This window comes from Narcine bancroftii, chromosome 7 (assembly GCF_036971445.1).
Source record: "Narcine bancroftii isolate sNarBan1 chromosome 7, sNarBan1.hap1, whole genome shotgun sequence".
Taxonomy (NCBI): domain Eukaryota; kingdom Metazoa; phylum Chordata; class Chondrichthyes; order Torpediniformes; family Narcinidae; genus Narcine; species Narcine bancroftii.
The window spans coordinates 144504773-144532595 of record NC_091475.1 but is presented as its reverse complement, the minus strand read 5'-3'; the positions used below and the strand labels follow the sequence as shown (position 1 = coordinate 144532595).

Below are 27823 nucleotides of genomic sequence, written 5' to 3'. Positions count from 1 at the left end.
CTTTCTTCAGTGTGAAGCAATAATCTCATGTGTTTTGCATTTTTATCGACACAAAACTGCTTAAACAGACATTCACATTTAGCAATGATATATTTGATCATAGAATGCAGTATCTCGTGTAGAACAGGAGAAACTTTCTTGACAACTACATTTTTTCAGTGGATAACACAATGCACAAACAACATGTTTGGATTTTCATCATTAATTTTAAATATCCTGTCATAGCAGTTGCAGCATATGTAGCACAAGGTATGATGTTTCCTTTTGATATTTCATTTTCATCCAGATAATTTTTGAGCTTGCTGTAGATATCAACTGTAGTAATGGTTGTTTCTAATGATTCACAAAACATCTCTTCTTGAAACACTTCCTGACCAATATATCTCACAGTTGCCAATAACAGAGCCTCACTGTCCTGTACAGTAGATTCATCCAGTTGTATTGAGAACTTTCATAATTTCAACTTCTCAATAAGCCATTATTCAACATCTTGACCCATATCCTTTATTCTGTTGCAGACAGGACTGTTACTCAATGGCATTACTCGGACATCTTTGTCATCCTTTTGTAGAACTATTATGAGAAACAATGATATTGGGGGTTTAATCAGTAACTTCCCAGTTGAATGATTTTTCCCATGTTTTGCTATCAGCAGAGAAAGTTCATAATTAGCTTCAAGGGTACGATTCAGGGCTGTAGTTTGTGCAGCAAATAATGAAGTGATTTTGATCTATTTTCAAACTTCTCTTTCAGTGATTTAAAATATTCCAATTTCGATTTGACACGCTTAGGATGTTTTACCCCCAAATGAGCTTCAAGATGGCCTGCTTTGTCAAAATCTGTTGGCATAACAGGCAAAAAGGTGCACGTTCATCTTGTGCAGCAGGTATAAAGCCAAACTTCAGAACTCTACTGAATATTGATGATACTTTTGTTTGGTTGGTCACTCATTTTGAATATACAACAGTGCATCCTCCCCTGAAATAGATTAATCAATATTTTATTATGTCTTAGAATTGAAAAATGTAATAAACGTAATAATCAAATCGAAAGAGGAAGAATACTAACTCTTAAAAAAAAGCAAGAAAAAAAAAACATTAGCGTAGTTTCTACATTTTTTCTCACAGAGTGTGCATCAAAACTGCACTAGCCTCATGCTTTCCTTTCTGGGGTCCTTATTTTTTTCCTGATTTTAACATCCCCCTCAGGCTGGTGCCTGGGGCAGATCTCCATCAACTACTGAACTGAAAAAGTAAAGGGGTATGGACTGAAACATGATTGTTAAGATCATTTGGAATCCTCATCACCAATGAGATAATTTGGAAATGATGATAATAAAACCAGACATAAAAAATATAATTATAATGTTAACCAAGGATAACAACAGTTAAAATAAGAGAAACAGTGGAGAAAGAACGGAGAAACATTGGAAGAGCAAAAACACGTTATGAAAATAAAAAGAACAAAATGATTTTATTTGAAATTTACTGCAATTGTGTGGTACCGACAGTGTTGCCAAGTCACATCTTTCACGTCAACATAACGAGTTAACTTTTTTTCAAACCATCCTTTTTAATTATTTCCCCAAATTTTCCTATGCCCCACCAAAATATTTCCATGCCCCTCCTTCAGAAACTATGCCTCTGTACTCCTCTCTGTAACTGGATCCTTAGGAGACTACAGTCAGTATGAATTGGACTCCTCACTGATTATAAACACAGGCACACCCCAAGGATATGTGCTTAGCCCACTGCTCTACTCATTATACGAGTAGAGCAACATTACAAGCAACATTACAAACCTATCGGCAAATTTGCTGATGACACCACAGTTAGCCACATTACAAACAGCAATGAGGAAGCATACAGGAGAGAGATAGATCAGCTCATTGAGTGGTGTCACACCAACAAGCTTGCACTCAACGTTAGCAAAATCAAGGATATGACTGTAGACTTCAGGAGGAAGTCAGAGGAACATGACTCAGTCCTCATCGAGGGCTCAGTAGTGGAGAGGGTCAAGAATTTCAAATTCCTGTGTGTCAATATCTTTGAGGATCTGTCCTGGAGTCTCCATGCTGATGCAATCTTGAAGAAATGTCGCCAGAACTATATTTGGTCAATGTTTGAGGAGATTCGGTATGTCATCGAAGACTCTCAAAAACTTCTACAGGTGTATCATGGAGAGCATTATGACTGGTCACATCAGTGTCTGGTATGGAGGCGCCAAATTTCAGGACAAGACCACAAGGTCGTTAGCTCAGTCTACGACATCAAAGGCACCAGATTTCACTCCATCGAGTACATCTACATGAGGTGATATCTTAAAAAAGCATCCCCACTGAATCAATGCCCTCTTCACTCTTCTACTATTGGGAAACAGGTACAGGAGCCTAAAGATGAGCACTCAATGTCATCAGATTCCTGAATAACCAAAGGCACTGCCTTCCTTTTGGTGCACTATTATTTTTTTTTATATTTGTTGCTGTAAGATGGTTTATAATATGAATGTTTGCACCATGAGGCTGTCACAAAACACCAAATTTCATAACTTGTTCATGACAATAAATTCTGATTCTAATTCTGGTGTGTGCCACCATCTTAAATTTAAGGATGGAATCCCCTGGTTCTGTCATAAGCCAAATTACCCTAGGCAAGAAATAACTGAAATTACTATTTTTTTAATGACTGGTAGCCTCAGTGCGGCCCATCGTTCAATCAGTGACACACTCTCCAACCCACACAAGGTAAAAGGTTGCCCGCCTCTGAGCTAGAGGTTTGATATCTCAGTTCTCTCTTCTACTCTCATTTATCTTCTTCTATTTAAATCTCTTCTCAACAGATCAGCAGAAATTCACACACTTTTGCATTCCTATCACATTCTACACCATCATTTATTTCTATGATTCAGTCTCTTTATCTAATTTTCTCTTTTTTCACCCCTCTCCCATCTTTGCAATTTAAATCTTGCTTGATTTATAACTTTTCTAGCTGCTGACTCAAGGTTATCGGCCTGAAACTTTGACTCTTATTTCTTTCACGACAAATGCTCCTTCGACTTCTGGGCGCACCCAACATTTTTGTCTTTTTTTAAATTTCAGATCTCTTGCATTCACTGTATTTTGTTTCGCTTTCCCACCTCTCCAACATCATCCTGCTGCTCTTTGTGGGACTTTCCTCCATGTTCTTCAATAAATGCAAATCCAAATTGAGAAACACAATGGTTCATAGACGGCCATTTCAGCCCATCAAGTCCTTGATCTCAACAGTCCACGAGCCCATCAGTTTTCCCTTCAACTTATTTTTCAACGTTCGCATCAAATCCAAGATTCCATCTCTAACGTGCGTAATTTATAGTGGCCATTTAACCTATCAACCTGGAAGGAAACCAAAGTATTTATGCAGTCACTGGGAGAATGATCCTCCCTGTGTTGAGTTCAGGCTGTCTGATGGAGCTGTGAGGCAGCCGCTCTATCAACTGTACCACAGTGCTGCCCATTGCAATATCTTCTTCAAACACACAGACTTCTTAATGTATTTCTTTCTCCAGGAAACTCAAGTAATTAGAATAAGTCCTTCTTGAAAAATGTTATCAGGGATTAGACTGTGTTATTATCCAATAAAATGTTATTACACTCCTCAAAACAAAGTGTAAATTCACAGTAGATATTGTTTAATGAATACAATTTGCCACAGTTATTAATCATAGATGATTAATAATCTGACAATGATATACTGCAATTAAATATTTAGATAAGGGCTGTCAACCAAAATCTTGAACATGTGTAATAACAAATAGATGGCAATACAATTAGATCATCTAATCATTTGCAAAAGTGTCTGTCTACTAGCTTAATTGAAAACAAAAGAAGTTGGAATCTTGTTCATAAATCATTATATGGCTAATTTTCTAGTTTTCTCACTTCTAGCAGTTAATGAGGAGCATTCATGTTAATTTAATGCTAAAATGCTGAAACAACAGTTTTAGATTAATTATACAATTTTTAATGCTATTTATTAATTAAACAATATTCAGAAAATACAGAACAATTGTCCTTTGTAAATGAGGTAAGCAGATAACACTGTGAGGAAAATAAAAGATAATAGTTGAATTCCATCTCACAACAAATAATCTTTCTACAGGCTAACCATTGAAGCAGACAATCATAGTCTATCTGTGCAGGGCAAGGAGGCAAATGGCCAATGAATGTCTAAAGTTTAGAATAAACCAAAGTTCAAGGAGAGCTCCTTTACTTCTTTAAAGAAAATAAGAGCTTTGCACAAAGCTGATGGGTAGGCAAGGTCTTTTTAATGCATCAACTTGGAGACCCATCATGAAGCAGGACATACATGCTTACAATGTGTCAGTAACAACATTTCACTTGAATCAGCAGGGGTCACCTACTGCATCTGGTGCTCACGTTGTGGTCTTGTCTACCTCAAAGAGACTGGACACTGACTGAGAGATCACTTTGTTGAGCACCTCAGCTCTGTCTGCCAGAATAGTGTGGATCTCCCAGTAGCCACGCAATTCAATTCTCCATTCCATTCCCTTACTGACATGTCTGTTAATGATTTCATGCACTGCAGACCAAGACCATCCGAGGAAAAATTGGTGGAACAGAATGTCATCTTCAACCAGATGCCATTAATATTGACTTCTCTGGCTTCTGTAAAAAACATTCCTGATCTTCTTCCCCCATCACCTTTCCCTATCTCTGATTCGCTATTCCATCTCCTTTTAGACACACAATATATTCTTACCTCAACCCTTATCATAACCGATTAACCCCTTTGGCTAGTCTGGATTTCTCCCCCATTGTCTGTATTCTGAGACTCTGAGATTTCCTGCTTCTGTATTATTCATCTTATTTCTAGAAGAAGAGCTCAGGCCTGAAACGTTGGCAATATATCATTGCATCCTTTAGATGCAGAAAAGACTGACTGAGTTCTTCCAGCATTTCGGTGTGTTTTTACTACAATCACAATGTCTGCAGACTTTTGTGTTTCACTCTCTTTTTTTTATTAATCAGTTCAAGGACCAAAAGAGAAACTGGTGGAAAAACTCAGTTGGCTGAGCAGCATCTGGAGACAGGAATAGGAGAAGAATTATTGACCTTTGTGGTTGAGATCCTTTATCAAGAACAAGAGTAGATAGCCAATTTAAAGAATAGTGGAGGAGGGGTGAGACAGGAGCCTGTAGATGATTCTTGGACTGAGAAAGGGTGAACAATGATTGGCAGATGAAACCAGGGGAATCGGGTAGAGTTGGGAAAAAGGTATAGGTCAGTGATAGGTGGAACTAGAGAAGGAAAGGGCAGATGGGACCACGTGAAGTGACAGGAGGGTGAAGGTGGAGAAAGTTGCTCGGTGATAAGAGGGCACAAAGGCCATCAATACTGTAATTAAATCAAAGGATGGTAATAATGGGCACCATGAAGGAAGACAAGGCAGCATATTTGGTTTAACGGTTAGTGCAATGCTTTTACAGCACCAGCAATCAGGAGCAGGGTTTGAATCCCGCACAGTCCATAAGGAGTTTGTGCATTCTCCATGTCATCATGGATTTTCCCAGGGAGTCTGGTTTCCTCCCACCTTACAAAATGTAGTGAGAGTTGTAGGTTAACGGGGTGGCATGGATGAAAGGGCCTGTTACCATTCTATATGTATGTATATCTAAATTAAATTAAAGACATAAAGGGCAAATTGAACCCAGGTTGGGGATCTGGTGGGAGAAATGTGTGGATAGTAGATGAGTGGAACAACAAAAGGAGGGGATGAATGACCTTAAGATTGGGTTCCAGATGACCAAGGTGTGATCTTAATAGTTTAATCAATCTGAACTCTTAACATTTTTACCTTCTCCTCATGTTGGCTATCAACAAAGATTTAGATGGATTTTTTGTGTGTCTGTGTTTGGTGTTAAGCTACCTTTCTAATGACCAACTGGCACAGCATTATCAATAAACTGTCCTCCATGACCAGCCATGAAGTTACCAGAGTGCAGTGAAATGGAGATTCTGATTTGAAAGGTGAACACAAGAAAATTTACATCTGCAATGTATTCCTTACTTCAATTGGAAATCCCAAATGGGAGTTATATAAATCAAAACAAAGATGGGAATCGGAGTTGAATATTCGCATTGGTGACCAATACAATTTACCTAAGATATAGATAGTGCAATATATATTTTTTTGCATGAGTTATATCTTACACCGCAGAAAATGCACAGATTAAATTCTAATATATTGATATATGTTTAGATGCGGTGAAGAATGGGGAACCTTTTTACATTCCACCAGGTCATGCTCTTGAGTGAAACCATTTGGGAAAATTTAAGAATTTTATTAGACCAGATTATTGGGAAACAATTGCTACAAAGTCCAGAATTGTTTCTTCTAGGAAATATTGTTGACATAAGACCCAAAATGAAACTGTCTAAGTATCAATTAGAATTTCTTAAAATTACATTGGCGGTGGCCAGGAAGTCCAATTTCCCTCTGTATATAGCCTGATGGAATGCAGAATATATAGTTGTTTTTACCCTGGAGAAAATTATTTACAATCTAAGGTAGAAGAATAATATGTTTTTGCAGATATGACAGCCATATTTGCAGAATGCAGGGTTGAAAATTTAGGGACACTTAACCTGTCCCTGAGTTCTATGCCCTGGTTTTCCCCAACCAGAGATCTAGGTAAGAAATTGAAAATTTGAATTCAATCATTTGAACTGGATACCAAAAAAACAAAAGTTCCTTCTCTCTACCTTTTTTTCCTACATTTTTGTTCTCTCTTTTCTTAATTGTTTTCTTTTGTTTGGGGGAGAGGGGGGACAACATATACCAATTATTTTTTTTAAAATTCAATTTATGTATTTAAATAATGGTTATTTCTTGATGAATGTTATTCATAAAATTAAAATAAAGTATTTTTAAAAAGTATAGATTTCGTATTAAAACGTTAAAGATATATTTATTCAAAATATTTTTTTCTTTTTTAGCATAATTGTCAGTTAATTTTAAACTCTCTAATAGACATTTTTTTTAGATATGTGCAAGTTAGGAATTTTTTTCAGTCTAAATTAAATGTTTTTCCTCAAATCGCAGGCTCAAATATTCTTTTTTTATTGAATATTTTATTTAAAATTTTATAAACACAATGCATTCAATTAATAATGAATTATCTCTCTCTCTCTCTCTCTATATATATATATATATATATATATAGAGAGAGAGAGAGAGAGAGAGAGAGAGAGAGAGAGAGAGATAAAACAATACATGTTATAAGCTAATCCTTCCCTCCCCCCTCCCAAATACCCATAAGAAAGAAAGAAAGTAGATTATCATTGGATTTAAAATCAACCACCATGAAACCGAGAACCACCATCAGAACAAGTTATTGAGAGCTTAAATTTTCAAACTAACTTGCAAATATGGGCTGCATATTTTCAAAGAATAAATGATATTTATCATGAAAATTATGTTTCTTTTAAGTGGAATTCAATATATAATTTCAATATGCCATCTCTACATTCCCAAATCCATATCAGATAACCAAGTAATAGCTACATATTTTCTTGAAACAGCTAAAGCCAATCATAAAAATTTGATTTGATACATAGTTAACCTTAATTTTAAACTAAACATTTTAATATTTCCTAATAAAAATAACATTATATCTCATGGAAATTTAACCTTTTGCACTTTCTCTATAAAGGCTTTAATTTGTATCCAAAAATTACTTAACCTTAATACACTGCCAAGTCGAGAGTAAAAAAAGAACCTATCTCTTTATGACATCTAAAACATAATTCTGAAGAATTTAAATTAAATCTTTTTTTTTATTTTATTTTTTGTGCTGTTAAATATAATTAATGTAAAAATTATATTGTACTAATCTATATTTACATTAATAATTTTAGTCATATTATCTTTATATAACTTTCTCCAATCATCTTGATATATTGTTCTACCTAAATAATTTTCCCACTTTAGTCTATATCTAATTTGGGCATTTTGTGTTGAAGTTATTTATACATTTCTGAAATAAATTTATTAATACCTCTTTTAGTAAATAATTTTCTGACTCAGATTGTCGAGGTAACCTTTGACCTAATTTATCAAGTAAAAATATTTTAACTTGATAATAACAAAAAAAAGTATTATTTGGAACATTTTTCTTTCATTAATTGAAAATAACTAAAATAACCAGCTTTAAAACTATCTTCCATTATTGTAATCCCCATTTGACTCCATATCATCAAAAATTGATTATTAATAGTAAAAGGAAAAAATGTTTATTTTGATATAAATGTGCCTTATGTGAGATCTTACCTTTCCCACCTATCTCATAATCTATTTTATTCCATAATTAAATTAAATATTTCAGTATAGGTAGGTCATTATAGGCAATTAATAATTTGGTATCCCATTTATAAATAAATTCTAATAAAAACTTTTCATCTATTTTAGTTAATTTGTATATGAGTCCATGTTAAAGATTTATCTAAATCAAACATTCCATTAATAAATTTCAACTGAGCATTTTTATAATAATTTTGAAAATGTGGAAGTTGTAAACCTCCTAATTCAGATTTCCAAGTTAATTTCTCTGAAGATACTATTACAGGATCAAACCAGCAACCACAAAGAAGGAATATCACATAGGGGTAAAGATGAACAATTACTTTATTAACAAAAAATCACTTTCAAACTTTAATTCAAAATCCCCCCTTTTATAACAATGCCCACTGGTTACTATGCAAATTTCTAGAACAGTGTAAGACTAATAAATTCCCAAGCCTAAATATATAATATGTAATTAAAGTCTAAGTTATATTTCCAACTTCCCACAGAAAAACTTAAACACAAAACACACAACACTCACAAAACTTTGATCTCAACCGAAGCAAAGATCATAAACAAAATGCAGTTTGTTTGGTAAACTGAAGCCAAAAGATCTTTGAGAGAGAGAGAGCACAAAATTCAAAGTTGTCTTATTGTGTTGCTTGCAGAGAGAGGAACAACTGGCTTCAACAGGATCCTTTTGGCTGCCTTCAGAATGATCATCCTTTTTGAAATCCCCAACATTCTAAACTGTCTTCCAGACCATGACTCATCCTCTGGGCCTTCTTCCACTCCACAGCACCACCCAGTGGTGGTTTATCTTCCAAGTCCAGAATTATTTTTCATTTCCTGCACATGCTCAGTCTGTCTCCCACTCTGTCAGCAGTCCACCTTCACCTTGGCTCTCTAAGGCAAACTGTCACTTTTTAACATAAAACCACACAACACATAGGCCAAATTACAACATAGAACTCTGTAACAATATTCTTTCCATTTTACCTTTCCACAAAAAAAATCATAATTATTAAATTTAGATTCTTTAAAAAAATTGAGTTATATTACAAGAAATAGATTGAAAAAAAGATTTTGAATCCTTTGGAAAATATTCATCATGATTCAATTCACTCTGCCTATTAAAATTATAGGTAAATCATTCCATCTATTCAAATCCTCTTTAATTTTATTAAATAATGGCAAATAATTCAACTTTAAATTATCCAAATTTTATCAATTTTAATACCCAAATATTTAATTCCATTATCTGACCATTTAAATTGAATGTTTGTTTACACCGAGTATAATCTCCCCCAACCAAATGCAACATTTTATCACATGATATTTCACCATATTCCTTTTATTTCACATACAATGAACACAAAGAGTTTTCAGGATCTGTTAAATAAATCAAAACATCAGCAAATAAATTGATCTTAAATTAATCAGAATTAATTTCAATTCCTTTAATATTAATATCTTGTCTAATTAATTGTCTAAAGTTTCAATAGTTAAAACAAATAAAGCTGGGGGAAAAGGACATCATGGTCTAGTTGATCTAGTTAATGAAAAAAAAACCAGAAGATATTTGTCCATTTGTCACCAATTTAGTAGAAGGGTTTTTATATAAAGTTTTAATTCGACTAATACACATTGATCCAAATCTAAAATTTTCTAATACCTTAAATTAAAAAAAAACTCCATTCTAATCTATCAAAGGCTTTTTCATCATCTAATGATATAGCCATTGCTAAGTCAGATTTCTTCTGAGAAGCATGAATTAAACTAATTAACTTAGCAATATTATGTGCCAAATACTGTATTTTAACAAATCCAGATAGATCTAAATGAATTAAATTTGGTAAATATTTAGAAAATCTATTTACTAAGATTTTAGCTACAATTTTATAATCAGCATTTAATAATGAAAGTAGTTTTTAAGATTCAGTCTTTTTACAAATCTCTATCTTTCTTAGGTGTTACTGTTGTAATTGCATTTGAAAAAAAGATTCTGGTAAAGAATAGACTTCCATTGGCTGTTTCAGTATCTCCATTAATGGAGGCATTAACAAATCTTTAAACTTCTTATAAAAGTCAGATGGAAAACCATCTTCACCTGGATACTTTTCATTTTGCATAGAGTAAAGTGCATTAATAACTTAGTTAACCATAAATGGGAAATTCAAATCTTCATGATCTTGACAATTGAGATGTATATAAATTAACATAAAATCTAAAAGAATGGGCTCAATAATCAACTTAAGTGGAAAAAAAGCTTTAACTTATATTAAAAAGTTGGAAGTTGATATTGCTTTTTTAACAAGAGACTCATTTAACTGAGAAAGAACATCAAAATTTAAAAAGGGAATGGGTCAGTCTTTAATTCAAAAGCAAAATGAGTTGTTATTTTAATTAATAAGGAGTTGCCTTTTAAATTGAAATCTAATGTTATTGATTCTGTGGGAAGGTTTGTTTCAGTATATTGTCAAATTTATTTGGAATTTTGGACCCTTATGAATATTTATGCTGCTAATATAGATGATGAGACATTTATTCAGGATTCTTTTCTTAAACTTGTAGAAGCATACGAAAATGTGATAGTTGTTTAATTGTTGTTTAGATTCATGATTAGATAGATCACAAAAATCAATCACAAAAATGAAAACTGCAAAAGGAATCTTAATATTGATGAAAGATTAGAATTTAGTTGATATTTGGAGAAGATTAAATCTGAAGGAAAAGCATTATTCATTTTATTCTTTCAGATTTGATTCTTACTCTAGCATAATTTTTTTTTCTTAATTTCGACTCAATTACAAGGATGAGTAATGCATGCAGAATATAAAGCTAGGATATTATCAGATCATTCACCTTTACTGATTTCATGTTTAGGTTCTGAAAAGATTAACTCAGTTTACAGATGGAAGTTTAATCATTTATTGTTAAGAAATGTTGATTTTTGTAATTATATGAAGAAATAAAATTCAGGAATATTTAGATATCAATACTGTTAGTTGACAATAAATTTATTTTATGGGATGCTTTAAAAGCTTATTTTTGGAGATCAAATAATGTTTCTCTACTAAAATTAAGAAAGATTATCTTAAAGAAGTAGATAAATTGGAGAAAGAAATAGAGAATTTAGAGAAAGATTTGCAGAAATATTTGTCTGAAAAGAAAAATTTTGATTTAATAAATAAGAAAAAAAAAGTATTATAATTCGATACAGTCTTATAAGACAGAGAAGATAATTCAGAGAACTAAACAGAAATGTTATGAATTGGGGAGAGAGCTCATAAGCTGTTGGCTTGGCAAATTAAAGAGAGATCTGGCTTCTTTTAATGTTATTAAAAGAAATTCAAAAATTACCTATTTAAAATCAATTTAAAAGGCAACTCCTTATTAACACAATGCTCAAATATTCTTGATAACATTTTTGATCTACAATTTGTCCACAGTGGATTGATATCACATTTTTTATTGATCTATTGGATTTAAGATTATCCCCAATGGCTAAGTTTAAAAATGATTGAGAATGTGATATTAATATACCTTTTTCAGATAAGGATTGATATTCCACTCTTAGTTTGATGAATGATTCCTCTGAAAGGCACTGTTTATTACAATTTAAGGTGATACACAGAATCACATGTCTAAACTTAAATTATTCCATTTCTATGCGGACGTGATCCATTTTGTGAAAAGTGTACATTTTTTAAAGTCTCACTGATTCATATATTTTGGGAGTGCCCTAAATTGGAAATGTATTTGCAGAATATTATTCATTCTTTATCAATGATTTTTACAATTAAATTAGATCCATGCCCGTTAACTGTCCTATTTGGTTTTTCATGCCAATTTTTATTGGCATCTTGGGAAAGTTTTAGCTTTTAGTACATTGATAGCCAGATGAGCAGTTTTAATGAAATGGAAAGATGAACTCTCAATGACTCATGCACAGTAGTTACAAGATGTAATGATATATCTAAGTTTAGAGAAAATTATGCATAATATTAAAGTTAAAACATGTTTCAGTTTGACAAGGTATGGGGCCCATTTATAGAATACTATTATAATTGCCAGTTTTAGATGATTTGGGTGCTCTAGTCCTGATCTGTCCATCTTCTGGAGGTTGCGACTTGATCCACCTTTGTATTTCTCTTGTAAACTTAATTAGAGGGATGGGTTAGATTAGAATTAGTTTCAAGGTTTTCTTTTTTTTCTTTTAAATAGATTTATGGGGTTTAATTATAATTTCCTGGATAATATCCTTTTTTTTCAGATTTTAAGATATAATGCAATTTGTAATATAGTATTTAACTGATTTACATGTATAATCATTTTAACAATGAATCACATTTAGTAATAGGGGATGGAATTTAAAAATTGTCATATTGTGCATTTACTTTAATTTCATGTTATGCTTAAGTTATTATTTTGTCTTGCTTTATTATTATCTTGAATATAGATTATTATGTTAAATTCAATAAAAATATTTTAAAAATATAAGAAAAATAAATACATAAACTGTCCTCAATTTTGCAATTTCAGGAAAAGGATCTACTTAAGACAAAGTGGAAAATAGATGAAATTTGTCAGTACATTATTGTTGTCCTTCTGAAGATGTCAATTTTTATATCTGGAATTGGCAAAAGAAAAAAAGTCTGTCTCAGTCTAGCTACGCTCTAGGTAAATAAAAGACAATAAGTAGGCAAGTTTCATGGTCTTGGTGACACTGAGTGAATGGTTGTTATTAATGCACCATTCAGCCTAGTTTTCAGTGTTATTATCAACAGCAAATTTGTGAAACATGGAAGTCTGCAGATGCTATTATTGTAGTAAGGAGAAACATTTCTTGAAGAAGGACTTAAGCCTGAAGTGTCAGGAATATATCGATGTCAAATCCTATGGATACTGAAAGACCAGCTGAGTTCCTCCAGCAATTTGGTGTGTGTTTTTCACTAGCAAACTTGTATATGGTGTTGGAGTTGTACCTATACCTAGCCACTCAGTCCCAACTATAAAGCAAATAGAGCAGAGCGCCAAAGTACACACTCCTGTGCTGCTCCGGATTTTGATGGAGATGGTGGTCCAAACAGGACCAAATCCATAACGGGGCATTGAGACCCAGGTCATGAAGTTTACTGATTAGTTTTGAGTGGATGATGTTAATTAATGCTGAGCTGTAATGGATATAGAACATCCTGTAATCTAAATAGATCATATGCATTAAATGGTAGGCTATTGAGATGTTCAGAGCAACAAAGGGATTTAGGAGTTGTGGTAAATAGTACCCTAAAGGCTGATACTCAGGTAGATGGTGTGGTGAAGAAGGCATTTGGAATGTTGGCCTTCATAAATTGGAGTATTGAATTCAAGAGTAGGGAGGTTATGATGAAATTGTACAAGGCATTGGTGAGGCCAAATTTGGAATACTGTGTACAGTTTTGGTCACCATATTATAGGAAAGATATAAACAAAATAGAGAGAGTGCAGAGAAGGTTCACAAGAATGTTGAAAGGATTTCAAGGTTTGAGTTACAGGGAAAGGTTGTGCAGACTGGGGCTTTTTTCTCTGGAGCGTAAAAGATTGAGAGGGGACTTGATAGAGGTGTTTAAGATTTTAAAAGGGACAGACAGAGTAAACGTGGATAGGCTTTTTCAATTAAGAGGGGGAGATTCAAACTAGAGATCATGGTTTAAGATTGAAGGGGGAAAATTATAAGGGGAACATGAGGGGAAATTTCTTTATGCAAAGGGTGGTAGGGATGTGGAATGAGCATCCGACAGACGTGGTCGAGGCGGGATCATTGGTTACATTTAAGGAAAGACTGGATAGTTACATGGATAGGAGAGGACTGGAGGGGTATGGACCGGGTGCTGGTCAGTGGGACTAGGAGGGTGGGGATTTGTTACGGCATGGACTAGTAGGGCCGAACTGGCCTGTTCTGTGCTGTAAGTGGTTATATGGTTATATGTATCTTTGGTGTCGTGTTAATCCAGGGTTTTGTGAAGAACTAGTAAGATGGCATCCACCATAGTCCTTTTGCTGCAGTTGGAAAATTGGAATGGATCCATGTCACCATTCAAACAAGAGCTGATATGCTTCAACACCACCTCTCAAAACACCATCGCTGTGGAATTAAGTACCCCTTGGTGATGGTCATTTAAACACGTTATCATGCTGTACTTGGGCATGAGTACAATTGAATCCTTTAGGAGATGAAAATTATTTGCTTTATAACTGTGACTCTCTAGCTAAATACAACTCCAACACCATATACAAGTTCTCTAATTAGAAAAAAAATACCAACAGAAGTAGATGAAATATGATGTGTGCTGGGTAGATGGGGTCCTCAATGATTTTGTGCACCCTCTTCAGACAATGATCTTGGTAGATCACGTCAATAGGGGGTGGGGGGTGGTTGTGGTGGGAGGCCCCAGTGATCCTCTCTGCGACTATTATGGTTTTGTGGATTGACCTCCAATCCATTTCTCAGCAGCAATCATATCACACTGGGATGCAATGGGCCAGGATGCTCTTGATAGAGCTCCTGTACAAGGACTGAAGTCTTGTCTGCTTCGGACTTCTCAGGATGTGCTGTTCCTGTTGCACTTTCCTGACCAGTGCTGTGTCTACAAGATGTTGTGTGTAAATGAAAGGTCATTAGTTAAGTGAACTTCAAAGAGTTCCAAGAAGATCTCCACTGTTTCCACAACAGAGTCGTTAATGTGTAGTGGAGGGTGGTCATGCCTGGTCTTCATGAAGTCCACAATTATCCCCTTCATTTTGTCCATGTTGAAACTTGTATTGTTACTCTTGCACCCTTCTCTTCAACCTCTTCTCAGTAGTGCGACTCATCATTGTTGCTGATGAGGCCAACGACTGTTATATCATCTGCAAACTTGATGACACAGTTGGAGCTGTATCAGATGATAAAGTTGTAGGTCAGTACTGTAAACAGGAGTAGGAAGAATACACAGCCCTGAGCCAAGATGGGTACACTTACAATGCTTAAAAGACATTTGCTTTGATTAACAGAAAGGACATTTTTCGAGTGATATGGGACTAATGCAGGTAAATGTGATTACATAAAGTTGGCAACTTCGCTGGTAAGATGTTCTAAATAGCTTTATTATAGACCAACTATGGGAAATTACATGTCATTTTTATATTCATGTATGAATAGGTACAAAGCAAACAAATCAATCTAATTTGCAACTTCCCATGTTTGATATGGAAAATATAAATCAACTTTTCTGAAGATTATTGTTTTAAATTTTAAACTGAACTTACACAACCAAAGTTCAAAATTCAAATTTATTGTTAGAGTGAGATCACATACAATGCTAAGATTCTTTTTTCCTATGGGCCAGGTAGAATTTCTACATATTGGTAGTGTAAAAAAAACTTAAATAAAACAAAGATACGTATACAAAAGAGAATTATAAACAAGAAGGAAGCGCAAACAAACTGTGCATTACAGAAAATATATACTGTATACATAATACAATTAATAAAAAAATAATGTGCAAAGTAGGAGCTCTTAAATGAGACACTGATTTCATTTGATGTTTAGAAGTCTGATGGCATCAACTGTTCCTGAAATTGATGGTACAAGTCTTGTGGCCCCTCAACCTTTTTACAGATTGCTGCAAAGCATGTTCTGGATGGTGTGGATTCTTCATCATTTCTGCTGTTCTCTGACTATAGTATTCCATGTAGATTTTGCTGATGCTGGGGTGAATTTTGTGGGCTGTGACTATTCTTTTTTTCTGGGCTTTCTGCTCAGAGATATTGGTGCCCCCATACCAGATCATGATGCAGTCAGACAGCACATTTTTCACTATGCATCAGTCAATGTTTGCCCAGGGTTTTCGATGTGGTACCAAACTTCTGCAAATTCCTGAGAAAGTAGAGGTGCTGACGTGCTTTCATCACGATGGCATTCAAGTGTTAGTTCGGATAAGATCCTCCAAAATAGTGATTTCCTGGAATTTAAATTTGCTCAACTTCTCCACCTCTGATTCCCCCAATGAACACTGGATTGTATACCTCTTGTTTACCCCTCCTAAAACTCACAATCAGCTCTTTGGTTTTGGTGACATTGAGTGAAAGGTTGTTGTTGGTGCACATTCAGCCAAGTTTTCATTCTCCCTCCTGTATTCTGACTCATCCCCTTTTATCCAACCCATTACTTTGGTACCATCAGCAAATTTGTAGATGGTGTACTTTGCAAAGCATCATAGGTGAAAAGTGAATAGAGCAGGGGGCTAAAAAATAAAGAAGCACATTTGTGCTCTGGTACTGATGGAGATTGTGGAAGAGGTATTCTTACCATTCTTTACTGATTATGGTCTGGAGGTGAGGTAATCCATGATCCAATTATACAGTGTGCTGATCAGTTTTGAGGGGACGATGGTGTTAAATGTCAAACTGTAGTCGATAAAGAGCAACCTGATGTATGCATCTTTCCTGTCCAGCTGCTTCAGAGATCTGTGTAGAGCCAGTGAGATAGCTTCTGCCATAGATCTGCTGCTGTTGAGGCAAATTAGAATGGATCCACACAGACAGGAGTTGATAGACTTAAACACCAGCATCTTAAAACACTTCATCACTGTGGATGTGAGTGCCACTGGTAGATAGTTATTTTGCCAGGTTTGCACCTTCTTCTTGGGGACAATTGAGGCCTGTTTGAAGCAGATGGGTACCACACCCTGCCGGAGTAAGATGTTGAGGATATCTATGGACAAAACTTGGTAACAATACAACCCTAGCACTAAAAGTCACCTGACTTAAAAAGAACATTCCAGATTAAGACATTTAAGTTGGAACTAGAAACTGAACATCTTTGGTTCTTTCAAGGCCAGGACTGACTACAGCCACTAAGGTGGATGAATGGTAGTTTGAGAGATAATCTACTTCTGCCATCTGCAGAGAGACATTTCATGCTCGAAATATATGCCTTCTTAATACTATCCTTATCTCTTTTCAGCAGTCAGATCTTGCATTTCCCAGGAGTCAGGGGGGATGTGCATTTCTTTTTGTTTTCATATTTTGTTTATAATTATTAAATCATATTACATTAATTATAACATATTCATACAGATATTACATAATTAAATAACCCTCCCCAACCTCTCACATTCACCCCACTAACACCCTCCCTCCTCCCACTTCCACCTACAAAGAAATAAGAAAGGATATCATCACTTAAAAACAACAATAAACAACTTTTTAGCTGCGGGAACCAAGACACCCACCAGAGCAGATTAGAGATTAAATCTTCAAACCAAGAATTTTTAGGTATGGGCTCCAAACTTTTACTCTATATATATATATATATATATATATATATATCCCTCAAATCATACATTAGCTTTTCTATAGGAATACAGGATTTAATTTCAGTGTGCCATCTTTCCATTCCTAAAACTAAATCAGATTTCCAAGTGATGGCCAAACATTTTTTAGAAACAGCCAAAGCTAGATGTAAAAATTCAATTCAAATTCTTCATGGTCTTTACCTCTTGTTTACCTTGTAATCCCTTCTCAAGGCATTCAGAATAGAGTGTCATCTTCAGGATTCTGGTGTCAGGCATGCAAATGTCACCAACTCTAGGTAACTTCCTACCTGGGGATGATTGCATAGGAAAGGATGCTAAAGAGAGTTTCATGAGTTGAGTGCCAGGTCCGAAGTCTTGAGTTTCAAAGATACTTTTCCTTAAGCAACAAGAAATTGATTTCTGACTAAAGCTCTTCACCACTGTGTTTTAGGGTTTCTGCAGGGAGATCATGTGCTCCAGAAAGCTATTTTTTTTTTTGAGTTGGAATGTAGTCTTCTCAACTTCATTTGGTTATGATTAAAAGCAAAGCTAGACTGGATAGGTTGCTGTGGGACAGTATCAAATGAACTCATGTCAAGTCACAGTTGAGGACGTCTTCCATTTGATGGTGGCTACTTCTTGATCCCTGATGAAATCTCCTCCAGTGTTTTTATTTATCTCATTGGGTGAAGATTTTGATGTTGGGAATGGAAATGGTTTATGCAGCATTCAAGAACCTAGGTATAAGTAGTTGTTGATGAGTTACTCTCCATCCACCATTATCTTTCCATCTCATTATTTCTGCTGGATCTTTGCATTCAGGTGCTGATAAAGTTGTTTATTTTCCTTTGATGAGAGGTGGAATTTGCAATCAAAACTGTATTTTGGTTAATTAACTCCTCAATCTCATCCAACCAGTCCTGCTTCTTGTTAAAATGCCAAGGATCTCTCCACAAAACTCAATTGTAGTGAGTTTCAGAAAGGCCTATAATCTCTGAATATTTATGGCTTCTTTAGGTTGGGAGATCGAGGCATTGCCTGATCCAATACAGCTTGTGGGTGTCCTTACAAACTTTACCATGGTTCTTATTGTGGCCAAGGTTTAATCAACAATGATGTTTGGGGGCCAAGTTGATAGATGTCCTGGTGAGAATGATGCAGTGATTTTTATGAAGATGATAGAATCTCACTAGTGCTGGTGCTTGGAGTAGCTATGAAATCATGTGCTTTTCCTTTGGCTTAAAGTGAATTTGTTTGAGCAGTCTGATTTCTCGCCTTTGTTTTTGTACAGGGTGATGATGGTGGCATCACGAAGATCCTGAGGCAGTTTACCTTGGTCCCAACAAAGCTTGAAAAACTCATGCAGTTTGGCATGCAGAGTTTTGCCGCCAGCCTTCCAGACTTCTGGGGGGGATTCCATCCATACCTGCTGCTTTGCCACTTTTCAGTTGTTCGATTGCCTTATATGTCTCATCCAGGGTGGGAACCTCATCCAGCTCTAGCCTTAGGGGCTGTTGAGGGAGCTGGAGCAGGGCGGAATCTTGGACTGAGCGGTTGGCACTGAAAAGAGATTGGAAGTGTTCTGACCATCGGTTGAGGATGGAGATCTTGTCGCTGAGGAGGACTTTGCCGTCTGAGCTGCGCAGCGGGCTTTGGACGGGGTGAGGGGCCGTACACAGCCTTTAGAGCCTCGTAGAAACCCCTGAAGTCGCCAATGTCCGCGCTGAGCTGGGTTCGTTTGGCGAGGCTAGTCCACCACTCATTTTGGATCTCCCGGAGTTTGCGCTGAAGATGGCTGCATGCGCGACGGAAGGCTTGTTTCTTCTCTGGACAGGACGGCTTTGTAAGGTGAGCCTGGTGGGCAGCTCGCTTCTTTGCCAGCAGCTCCTGGATTTCCTGGCTGTTTTCGTCAAACCAGTCCTTGTTTTTCCTGGAGGAGAAGCCCAGTACCTCTTCAGTGGATTGCAGTATGGTAGCCTTCAACTGATCCCAGAGGGTTTCAGGGGACGGGTCCGTGAGGCGGGTTGCATCGTCGAGCTTTGCTTTGAGGTTTGCCTGGAAGTTTCTTCTCGCTTCGTCTGACTGCAGGTTTCCAACATTGAACCTCTTTCTGGGGGCTTTATTGTTCCTGGGCTTTGGCTTGAAGTGAAGGTTGAGCTTGCAGCGAACCAGCCGGTGGTCAGTGTGGCATTCCGCGCTAGGCATGACCCTGGTGTGGAGCACATCTCGTTTGTCACTTTCTCGCACCAGGATGTAGTCCAGGAGGTGCCAGTGTTTGGATCGGGGATGCATCCAGGTGGTCTTAAGGCTGTCCCTCTGCTGAAAAAGGGTGTTTGTAATGACAAGCCGCTGTTCTGCGCAGAGCTCCAACAGGAGGCGCCCATTGTCGTTGCACTTGCCGACGCCATGCTTGCCCAGGATTCCTGGCCAGGTTTCTGAGTCTTTGCCGACACGAGCGTTGAAGTCGCCCAGGATGACAACCTTGTCGGCTGTAGGGGTGCGTTGGATGAGGTTGCGCAGGGGAATCACGTTGCTCTCCATTGCAGGCAAAATCTTCGCTAGGATTCTACTAAATAGAATAATACCTAGTGTCGCCGAGAATATTCTCCCAGAATCACAGTGCGGCTTTCGCGCAAACAGAGGAACGACTGACATGGTCTTTGCCCTCAGACAGCTCCAAGAAAAGTGCAGAGAACAAAACAAAGGACTCTACATCACCTTTGTTGACCTCACCAAAGCCTTCGACACCGTGAGCAGGAAAGGGCTTTGGCAAATACTAGAGCGCATCGGATGTCCCCCAAAGTTCCTCAACATGATTATCCAACTGCACGAAAACCAACAAGGTCGGGTCAGATACAGCAATGAGCTCTCTGAACCCTTCTCCATTAACAATGGCGTGAAGCAAGGCTGTGTTCTCGCACCAACCCTCTTTTCAATCTTCTTCAGCATGATGCTGAACCAAGCCATGAAAGACCCCAACAATGAAGACGCTGTTTACATCCGGTACCGCACGGATGGCAGTCTCTTCAATCGGAGGCGCCTGCAAGCTCACACCAAGACACAAGAGAAACTTGTCCGTGAACTACTCTTTGCAGACGATGCCGCTTTAGTTGTCCATTCAGAGCCAGCTCTTCAGCGCTTGACGTCCTGCTTTGCGGAAACTGCCAAAATGTTTGGCCTGGAAGTCAGCCTGAAGAAAACTGAGGTCCTCCATCAGCCAGCTCCCCACCATGATTACCAGCCCCCCCACATCTCCATCGGGCACACAAAACTCAAAACGGTCAACCAGTTTACCTATCTCGGCTGCACCATTTCATCAGATGCAAGGATCGACAATGAGATAGACAACAGACTCGCCAAGGCAAATAGCGCCTTTGGAAGACTACACAAAAGAGTCTGGAAAAACAACCAACTGAAAAACTTCACAAAGATAAGCGTATACAGAGCCGTTGTCATACCCACACTCCTGTTCGGCTCCGAATCATGGGTCCTCTACCGGCACCACCTACGGCTCCTAGAACGCTTCCACCAGCGTTGTCTCCGCTCCATCCTCAACATCCATTGGAGCGCTTACATCCCTAACGTCGAAGTACTCGAGATGGCAGAGGTCGACAGCATCGCGTCCACGCTGCTGAAGATCCAGCTGCGCTGGATGGGTCACGTCTCCAGAATGGAGGACCATCGCCTTCCCAAGATCGTGTTATATGGCGAGCTCTCCACTGGCCACCGTGACAGAGGTGCACCAAAGAAAAGGTACAAGGACTGCCTAAAGAAATCTCTTGGTGCCTGCCACATTGACCACCGCCAGTGGGCTGATAACGCCTCAAACCGTGCATCTTGGCGCCTCACAGTTTGGCGGGCAGCAACCTCCTTTGAAGAAGACCGCAGAGCCCACCTCACTGACAAAAGGCAAAGGAGGAAAAACCCAACACCAAACCCCAACCAACCAATTTTCCCCTGCAACCGCTGCAATCGTGTCTGCCTGTCCCGCATCGGACTTGTCAGCCACAAACGAGCCTGCAGCTGACGTGGACTTTTTACCCCCTCCATAAATCTTCGTCCGCGAAGCCAAGCCAAAGAAAAAAGTGAATTTGTTAAGAGATGTACCTCATTGGAGTTAGATTTCCTTCCTATGGCCTAACGGAGGATCTTGTTTCTTCCTAACCTAGTGTTAGTCACTTGGAAACGGTAGTATATCCCCCTTTAGAATGTCAATTAGAGTTTTTCAGGATCATAATAAAAATCTTCCTAGATTTATTTAAAACTTTTGGGGTTGGGTTGTGTTCATTCCATGTTAGAAATGTCCATGTTTGTATTTTGATTAATTTCACATTCTTTGAATCTTTCATCTAGCTCAATAATGATGACAGTCCTCTTCCCATCTGATGCTGAAGAAGTAGATCAACTGTTCCTAAAACTGGCCATTTTCTGTCTATTGTATTACACTTAGTGTTGTGATATTAATATCAATCCATACACATTCCTGAGCAACAAAAGTAGTGTTGTACAAATCTATGCCACTGGAATAGAAATTGCCTGAGTGTGATTTAATTTAATTTGGATTAACTGCTGTTCACTAGTTGTATCAATGGTTTACAATTTCCACCCTAAACTCACATTCCACTTTAAGCAATCCCTATGCCAGTGGTCCTCAACCTTTTTCTTTCCATTCACAAACACATTAAGCAATCCCTATTTCATCGGTGCTCTGTGAATAGTAAGTGATTGCTTAAGGTGGTATGTGAGTGGGAAGGGAAACTTGAGAATTACTGCTCTAGACCCAATTTTTACTGAAATATTTTGCTTGAGAAAAATTGGCATTGGCCCATTTCCTTTGGAGTTATGAAAGCGTGCACATAACAAGTCAATTAGGTACAATTTAAATAGTGGTTTTCAAACTTTTCTTTCCACTCTCATACCAATTTAAACTTCCATTAGGAAGTCCAGAATCCAGTTGCAGAGAGAGAGGCATTGAGTCCCATTGAGGACACCTTTGTTGTGTGCGTCGAAAGAACCAAAGACTTGTTGATCCAAACTAAGGCTTTTATTAACTAAAAAACTGGAGCATACCACAAGTAGGTTGACCAGTCCAGAATGACCTCGTCTGGCTCAGAGCAATCCTTTAAGACCTCCCAATAGGTGTGGCTACACTCTCAGCCAATCACAGTCATCCTACACTACAATCTGTGCATGTACACATTGGTGATAAAATCTGTAATATCACATTTACCACTTCTTTGAGAACAGACCCCAGGGTGGATGGAGGTTAGGGGATGTCAGGAGGCCTGACCATGCAGCGTGACTGCCGTGGGTCTGGGATTGGGGTCGCTAGAGTCGTATCACCGGCAGGCCCGTAGGGTGCAGCCACTGCTTCACTTAATTCCCCAAAGGCATTGTCGACAGTCTGGCCTGAGCTGGTGGGGTGGTGCTGGTCCTTCTGTTTAAGCACATGACCTGGGGGAGAAGGAATAGGGGGAGGTTGGGTTAAAGGCATTGCTGCGCCTGATCCTGCTTGGGCTAGGACCCTTACCGAGACTGTGTCCTCCCGCCCCATCCAGCTACTCAACATAGGCATAATGCAGGTTCGCATGGAGCAGAGTCACTCAGTCAACCAAGGGGTCATAAGTACCGGACGTGGTGTCATAAGAGGACCAGACCAGGAACCGTGAGCCACGTCGGTATGGTTGTACCTGACTCGGATTTCCTCAGGAAAGAGAACATTCTTTCATGCGGAATGGCATTGGTTGTGCTGCATAGGAGGGAGCGGATGGAGTGTAGGGCACTAGTGAGCACATTCTGCCAGTGAAAGGTGGGGAAACCTTTGGACCAGAGGGCAAGCGTAACCGCTTTCCAGATGGTGGCTTTTTCTCTTTCAACTTGCCCATTACCGCGTGAGTTATAGCTGGGTCCTTCGTGAAGCAATACCTTGCTCCAGAAGGTACTGCCACAGCTATACTCTTATAAACGAGGACTCCCTGTCACTGTGGATGTAACTGGGGTACCCTAAGACGGCGAAGATGCTGTGCAGGGCCTCTATAACTGAGGAGGCAGTCATGTCTGAGAAGGGCACAGCGAACGGGAAGCGGGAGTACTTGTCGATGGCCGTAAGGATATAGGTGTTACAGATGGTCGAAGATAGGGGCCCCTTGAAGTCTACGCTGAGATGCTCAAAGGGGCGGGTGGGTTTGATGATGTGGGTGTTCTCCAGATGGAAGAAATGGGGCTTGCATTCAGCGCTCGGATCATGGAGCGAATCTCCTCGACCATGTAGGGCAGGTTGCGAGCTTTGACAAAGTGTGCAAACCTAATGACCCCTAGATGACAGAGGTCCTCGTGGAGGTTCTGCAGCCTGTCCAGTTGTATGTTGGCGCAAGTCCCCCTGGAGACCGCATCTGGTGGATCGTTGAGTTTACCTGGCCATACAGTATGTCATAATTAAAGGTGGAGAGCTCGATTCTCCTCCTGGTGATTTTGTTATTCTTGATCTTACCTCGCTGGGTATTGCTAAACATGTAGGAGACCACGCATTGGTCGGTCAGCAGCATAAAGTGCCTGCCAGTGAGATAGTGTCTCCAACATATTGCTTCAACTATGGCCTGGGTCTCCTTCTTGACAGGAGAATGCTGGCTCTCAGGACCCTGGAGGGTTTTGGAGAAGAAGGCTACCAGTCGGTCGGCCTGGTTCAATGTGGCTGCCTGTGCAAAGTCAGACGGATCACTCTCGACTTGGAATGGAATGGACTCGTCGATGGCATGCAGCGTTGCAGCAGCAATGTCTGATTTGATGTGGTCAAAGGCCGCTCTGGCTTCGGTTGACGGGGGAAGGAGGTGGTCTTGATGAGTGACCGTGCCTTGTCGGCATAGTGTGGAACCCATTGAGCATAGTAAGAGGAAAATCCCAGGCAGGATCTGAGTGCCTTCTGGGTGTGGGGGGGTTGGGGACAAGTCCATGAGGGGGCGCATGCCATCGGGGTCCGGCATGACCAACCCGTTCTCCAACCCAGAATTGTGAGCCGAGTGGTTCGGAAGACACACTTGTCGAAATTGTAGGTCAAGTTCAGCCAAATTGCAGTCTGAAAAAATTTCTCAAGTTTAGCATCAAGATCCTCTGTGTCATGGCTGCAGATGGTTACATTGTTCAGATACGGGAAAGTAGCAATCAGCCCATTCTGGTCCACCATCTGGTTCATTGCCCGCTGGAAGACCACGATGCCATTTGTGACCCCAAAGGGTACCCTGAGGAATTGATATAGCCGCCCATTTGCTTCCAAGGCCGTGAAAGGTCAGTCTTCTTGGTGGATCGGGAGCTGATGATAGGCCGAACGTAAGTCAATGATGGAAAATATACGGTATTAGGCGATCTAATTCATCACATCCATGATCTGTGGAAGGGGGTATGCATCCAAAAGCATGAAGGGGGTTGAATGTCTGGCTGTAGTCAACTACCATCCGCAGCTTCTCCCCATTTTTAACAACCACCACCTGGGCCCTCCATGGACTCGAGCTAGGTTCGATAATGCCCTCATCCAGCACTCTGCGCACCTTGTTTGTGATAAATTTCCTGTGTTCAGATCGATATTGCCGTCTTTTGGTGGCCACAGGCTTCCAGCCAGGGGTGAGATTTTGGAAAAGCACTGGCGGAGCAACTCGGAGGGTGGAGAGACTACAGGTGAGGCCCCGGGGCACGGGAGAGGGTGGCTTGGGCTGCCATTGGCAGGAGGTTTCTGGGGTGGAGTGGTTACAGACAGAGAGTGGAGCGTGAGGCCTCGCAAAGTGCAGGGAAACGGTTTGAAACTGGCACTGAAAATCCAATCCCAAGCAGTTCAGGGGCGCACAATTGGGGAAGGACTAATAGTTTGAAGTCTGTGAATGTGATGCCCTGGACTTTCAGGGTTGCCACGCAGTACCCCATTACCCCAGTCGCCAATGAAATTCTCTGTGCAGTGGGAAGAATAGCCAGTCCTCAACGATGGGCCAGGTCTGGGTGGATAAAACTGTCAGTTGATCCCGAGTCTAATAAGCAATTGATATAATGTCCATGGACTTTAATCAGTTCCATTGCTTTTGTGAGGGGCTGGGGGAAATCCAGGTCAAGGATTATTGATGCAGAGACTTGTAATGGGGACAGTAGAGTCATGCGTGATGACGCCATGCAATGTGTGCAGCCAACGGTAAGTGTTGGGGGTCGCTGCTTGCCATCGGCTGTGGGACAGTCAGCGGTGGGGCATTCAGTGGTGGCGTTGGGTCCCCAGTTGGCAGCGTCAGTGGGTATCGGGTCGGCAGCATTGGTCGTGGTGGCATGTCCCCATTCAGCAGCGGAGGCAGGTTCTTGGTCAGCAGCGGCGGTGGGTACCCGGTCAGCTGCCTCAGTGGCAGCTGGACCCAGTCGGCAGTGGCCGCGGGTCCACGGTCGGCAGCGGTGGTGGGTCCCCAGTTGGCAGCTGTGGTGGGTACCTGGTCTGCTACCTCGGTGGTGGCAGGTCCCCGGTCAGCAGTGGCGGCGGGTCCCTGGTCGGCGGCAGTGGCAAGTCCCTGGTCAGCAGCGGCGGGTGCGGGTCCCTGGTCGGCAGCGGCGGTGGCCGTTGAGGTTGGGGCTGGGGCCTGGTCGGATGTTGCTTCATGAGGTAGGGTAGTTGTGGCGAGGGTGAGTTGTACCTTGCGCACTCGGCATCTGCCCCGTGATGTCAGGTGCTGCCGTGCGGTGGAGTCCTCACTCTCATTGGAGGAGAGCTCTGAGGAAGACGTGTTTGAAATGGAGAGTGGCGATTGGGCTTCACACGAGGCACTGTGTTTGACAGCAAAAGTGTTGGTTTGGATCAACATGTCTTTGGTTCTTTCGAAGCGCACTACAATTTTAAAAACTAAAAGACTGGAGCATATCACAAGTAGGTCGACCAGTCCAGAATGACCTGGTCTGGCTAGGAACAATCCTTTAAAACTTGCCAGTAGGTGTGGCTACACTCTCAGCTAATCATAGTTTTCCTTCACTACAATCTGTACATAGACATATTAATGATAGAATCTGTACTATCACAACTTTCTCCACCAACCTTTGGGGAATGATCGTATTAAGCAACTGGCTGAACTGATGAACAGCAGTCTGGTGTATGAGGCGTCCCTTCATGTGGATTAGAATGGAGTGGAGGGACAAGGCTCTCGCATCATCAGTTGAAAAGTTTCTTCTACAGGCAAATTGAAATAGGTCCAGTGTCTCTGGGAGGTGGACTTTGATGTGTTTCATTACGAGGTACTTGAAATATTTCATAATAGTGGAGTTCAGAGTGAAGACCCAACTGCGCTGGGTGGAGTTTCCAGCGCAGTTGGGTACTTGCTGGAAACTGTGCTGAGTGGGTCACATCTCTAGAATGGAGGACCATCGCCTTCCCAAGATCGTGTTCTATGGCGAGCTCTCCACTGGCCACCGAGACAGAGGTGCACCAAAGAAGAGGTACAAGGACTGCTTAAAGAAATCTCTTGGTGCCTGCCACATTGACCACCGCCAGTGGGCTGATCTCACCTCCAACCGTGCGTCTTGGTACCTCACAGTTCTGCGGGCAGCAACCTCCTTTGAAGAAGACCGCAGAGCACACCTCACTGACAAAAGACAAAGGAGGAAAAACCCAGCACCCAACCCCAACCAACCAATTTTCCCTTGCAACCGCTGCAACTGTGCCTGCCTGTCCCACATCAGACTTGTCAGTCACCAACAAGCCTGCAGCAGACATGGACATACCACTCCATAAATCTTTGTCCGCGAAGCCAAGCCAAAGAAGAAGAAGAAACATTGAAGCCTCCTACTGGCACCCACTTTGGTACTGGGATGATGGATATTGAGAATGTTTCTATTCTTCTGTATAATTTCTGTTACTTTCACAATACCATGACAATGCAGTTTTATACAAAAAAAACTGCTGCTTGTCAAGAAGTGCATCACTTGTACATTTGAAGAACTAGTGTCTCACCTGTCTATCATCTGAAATGACCTCACATTTTTCCTGCTGAGGGTATAATTACTCTCTTTTGTTCAGTCATCTGACATCACAAAGTGTTGCTATTGACTGATTTTGAAGCAAGTGACATTTCTTAATGTCAGGGAACATCGGTGGATGAAGGCACCTGATTAGGATGGCTAAAAATTGAAGGATTAGGCTGGCACAGCTTT

The 27823-nt window shown here is 39.7% G+C and overlaps 2 long non-coding RNA genes across 3 annotated transcripts in view; both read right to left on the bottom strand.

The window, feature by feature from the left end:
• Positions 1 to 27823, bottom strand: part of LOC138739950 (uncharacterized) — a 67172-nt gene that overhangs the window by 39097 nt on the left and 252 nt on the right. The window lies entirely within an intron of this gene.
• LOC138739949 (uncharacterized) lies at positions 72 to 27740 on the bottom strand. 2 transcript variants are annotated; one of them, XR_011342600.1, is made up of 2 exons: positions 27624 to 27740; positions 72 to 978 (listed from the first exon to the last, which is right to left on the bottom strand). It is a non-coding gene; the product is annotated as an uncharacterized lncRNA (long non-coding RNA). The 2 variants fall into 2 exon arrangements; XR_011342599.1 differs by lacking the exon at positions 27624 to 27740 and adding an exon at positions 27470 to 27609.